This window comes from Ruditapes philippinarum, unplaced genomic scaffold (genome assembly GCF_026571515.1).
Source record: "Ruditapes philippinarum isolate M1 unplaced genomic scaffold, ASM2657151v2 ctg6216_1_1_1_1, whole genome shotgun sequence".
NCBI lineage: Eukaryota > Metazoa > Mollusca > Bivalvia > Venerida > Veneridae > Ruditapes > Ruditapes philippinarum.
Genome location: NW_026861758.1, coordinates 118499 through 122954, shown reverse-complemented (window position 1 = coordinate 122954; position 4456 = coordinate 118499). Strand labels below are relative to the sequence as shown.

Genomic DNA, 4456 nt, shown 5'->3' with positions numbered 1-4456 from the left:
ATACTTGAAAAAAAATGTTAATTTGATTGGTTTTTTGTAGAAGTATTCACGGTTCCTATTCACTTATGCAGTGATATAATATAGGCATGAAAACTTGTAGGCCTGACTTTCAGAGTGATTGATTACAAAGCATTTGAATTAACTGTACCCCAATGCATTATGGAACTATAATGCAAGAAAGATTGATAATTACTTCCATTCTATTATCCTTATACAAAAAGAGTTATCAGAAATATGTAGAACTATATTTAGCAGAGAATTATCAGGTTGTTATTTGACTTTTTAATGCTACAACTGGAATCATACAGTATGTCTTTATTATAAGGTGTGCATTACACTGTAATAATGAATTTGATTGCTCAGTCTGTTAAATGATGAAATGCATTTGGTTTGAAGTGTGTCAAAATTATACACTTTACTTATGCTGGCCAGTGGTCAATACATGACTTTACTGCTGGTCAATACATGACTTTTTTCACCCTCAACATCTGAATAATATGTTGTTGCAATGCAGTTTTTTAACTTCATACTATGAACTTTTGATTGTGAGCAGAATAGAATAACTTTTCGGTAATTTTATGTCCAAAGTCACAGTATAACTTTGTTAAAAGCTTTATAGTAATCTACTGTAAAAACATTTTGTTGTAGTAATGTATTTCTACATTTTACAGAGTCAGTGGTTCTACTGTGGTGACTTGTGTGATAGATAATGCAACAAGGGGTACCTTGGGTTCTCCTAAATTGTTCAGTAAAGTTTGTAAGCTGACATGAGTTTTACAATTTCAGTGACATTAAAACTACAAAAATGTCCCCAAAAATAATCGTATTTTTGATTAGCATGGAATACTTAAAATACTTATATCTTATAATGTAATGATGTTATTTTCATCAGAAAATTATGGAATGTTAATACAAGGTCTGTTTATCCATATATCTTGCAGAGGTGATCCATTATCCAATGTACATTTGGAGTTTGCAAGCAGTGAAGCTGCAGTTGAATTTTGTGAAAAAAATGGTAAGAATCTTTAATTACCTGCTTTGACATAGGTAAAACATAATACTCCACTTTTTGAAGATTCAAAATGTAGATAATATTTTTTCCTTGGTTAATACTTTTTTATAAAGGTCCATTCCTATAAAACATCACGGATATTCAACTTATTAGCTCACCAGAGCCGAAGGCTCAGGGTGAGCTATTATTATCAAAGGGGGGTTCTCCGGCGTCCGTCGTCAACAATCGTCTTCTTCTCTGAAACTACTAAGCAGATTTACTTCAAATTTGGTCTGTAGCATCCTTGTGACAGTCACACTGGAATTTGCTCATGTCATTCCAATTGGCCCCTTTTAGTGGTCAGCAGAGCTAAAAATAAAAAACCTTTAAACATCTTCTTCTACAGAACTAATTGATGGATGATCACCAAACTTTGTCTGTAGCATTCTTGGGTAGTCTTTTATCAATTTTGCTCATATTAATTTGATTAACCCCTTTTAGGGGTCTCTAGGGCTAAAAATAGAAAAACCTTTAAACATCTTCTTCTCTAGATCTTGTATTAATTTGATTGGCCCCTAGTAGGGGCCACTAAAGCTAAAAATAGAAATACCGTTAAATGTCTATTTCTAGAGAACTAATTGATGGACGATCACCAAACTTTGTCTGTAGCATTCTTGGGTAGTCTTTTATCAATTTTGCTCATATTAATTTGATTAACCCCTTTTAGGGGTCTCTAGGGCTAAAAATAGAAAAACCTTTAAACATCTTCTTCTCTAGATCTTGTATTAATTTGATTGGCCCCTAGTAGGGGCCACTAAAGCTAAAAATAGAAATACTGTTAAATGTCTATTTCTAGAGAACTAATTGATGGATGATCACCAAACTTTGTCTGTAGCATTTTTGGGTAATCTTTTATCAAGTTTGCTCACATTAATTTGATTGGCCCCTTTTAGGGGCCGCTAAAGCTAAAAATAGAAAAACCTTTAAACATCTTCTACTTCAGAACCAATTGATGGATGATCACCAAACTTTGTCTGTAGCATTCTTGGGTACTCTTTTATCAAGTTTGCATTAGCCCCTTTTAGGGGCCACTAAAGCTAAAAATAGAAAAAACCTTCGAACATCGTTTCCTACTGAAATAATTGATAGATGATCACCAAACTTTGTAGCATTCTTAGGTAACCTTTTATCAAGTTTGCTCATATTATTATGATTAGCCCCGTTTAAGCTAAAGCTTAAATGCCCAAGGTCATGGCATTTCTTCAAATAATTGTAAAAAACATATTCTATGCTCAAATTTAATATTAGAATTTATTGACATTCCAACACTGAAAAGCAGTTGTTTCTGGTGAGCGACTCTTGTAATACTTGTTCAGTATCAAAATAGAACCCCATTTTGAAAGAGCAGATAATCCATTAATTTCTTTTTCATTTCACTAAAATCATTATAGATCTATAAAATGTTTATTCAAAGCTGCATAGTCATCATTAAAATGGAAAACCATTTCAAAATGGCAAATGCAAAATAAAAATAATTTTGTCAAAGTGATGATTGCCTTTTTTGGGGGGAATTTTTCATACTAAGTTTAAGTTTTCTCAGTGGTCAATAACTTCTATACAGTCAAAGCTATTGCTCTGTAACTTGAAATGCTTGCTGGTATATTCTATTATTACATGAGAACAACTCATTATCTACCGATGACTCTGGGAAAAGTTGTGCACGCTGCTCTGTTGACAACTGTTGTGTATTTGTTTGTTGTTGAGTTTGCTTATTAGAGACGTAATTTTACAGATAAGTAAACTTCACTTAAATGACATTACTTTTAGCGACGTACTGCTTATAATTATGCTGTTGCCAGGACCCTTGTTTTCAAATTGGTTGCCTCTCGCAAAAAATGATATCCGGATAACGATATTATTATAAATTTGCCGGTCCCCTAAATATATCCTTATAAGCAGAGTTTAGTGTGTATCTGTTTTGTATATATATTAAGGATGTAACGGTTTACTGGTATACCGATATATTGCAATATGAAAAAAAGTAAATTTCGTACCACGGTACGATTTTTGGCGAAAGGATATTTTATTAAAATCATAATTTTCAATGAATTGCCTTCTTATTTTGTACAAATCTCGGATAAAATGTTTAATTGGCGAATTTTACTGGCGCCAACGTAAAAATAAAAAATTGACCCAGAGAGAACCCTGGTTCCTAGATTACTTTTTATTTAGTTCTTACATTTTTCTAAGTTTCTACTCAGAATATATACATATAATAATAATACATAATGTAACACCATCTTTACATCAAAACATACACACAACAATACATATTGCAATACACTTTTGCAAAATGGCAATACATTTTTTTGCGGTATTGTTACACCCCTAAATTTTATATATTTGTTTTATTGTTAAAATGTTTATTTGTTTTACAATATCTTTTTTCTGTTTTCAGGTTTGGAGTGTTATGTAGACAAACCTCAGAAGACAACATTTAAACACAAATCTTACGGAGCAAATTTCAGTTGGAATAAGAAAACTAGGGTCTCTACTAAATAAATTATACTGTAATAGATTGAAGAAGGATTTTTGTGTGTGTTTTTTATAACATGAATATGAAACTGAGATTTACATTTATTGCATTACCCCTTAGAAACTATTCAATGCACAGTGCATTCAGATTTGAAGTCAAGTTTTCTGTCATAAAGATTTTGCACAGTGATAAAATTTTTACTTAAAAGAAAGAACTTTATTTTACAAGAACTAATTCAGTTATAAACATCTGTTGGAGTTTGCTAATAAAAAAATTATTTAATTTTTCTATGATGTAACATGTAAATGAAAATATTGTTATATAAATTGTGTTGTTTTGTTGTCTGTACATCCATTAGTTATTGTTGGTTTCTTTTAAGACATGTAAGTTAATTCATGTAATGTACATGTATGTGCGCCCTCCATATTATTATACATTTGTATATATATCCTGGAATTTTTTTTTCACTAGAGTCTTTTCATTCAAATGATGATTCAGTTGCTGAAAAAATTGATATTTGCCAGTTAGTTAACCAGGAAAGCTAACTACAAGATATGAACAAAAAATTAATGCATTAAAATTTTCATAAAACCTGGACTCAAACATTTATGAATCCTACATAGTCTGTCCTTACATCTGACGTGTTATTTGTGTTATTTTGGAGTTTCCCATAGTACCTTCCACGGAAATCATTAATGATATGTTGGTACTTTAGATTAACGTTAATTCAAGTAGATTTTCATACATTGTAATTTGTACTACTTATCCCAAGTCCCTTTTTTCATTTTGTCAAAGCAGACAGCATCCATCGGTTTCATCAGTATTCTTAGTTAACATTTACCCAACCTTGTGAGGTAATTCTGTCCTAACTTTACTTTGCCTCTTTTAACCCTGTGATAGCAAGTAAATGTAGTGACTGGCTTTTGTTA

General features: G+C 31.4%; 1 long non-coding RNA gene across 1 annotated transcript; it reads left to right on the top strand.

Moving 5' to 3' along the window:
• The first annotated feature begins 890 nt into the window (after positions 1-890).
• Positions 891-3853, top strand: LOC132716720 (uncharacterized). The gene is made up of 2 exons (XR_009623863.1): positions 891-1015; positions 3450-3853. It is a non-coding gene; the product is annotated as an uncharacterized LOC132716720 (long non-coding RNA).
• The last annotated feature ends 603 nt before the right edge of the window (positions 3854-4456 follow it).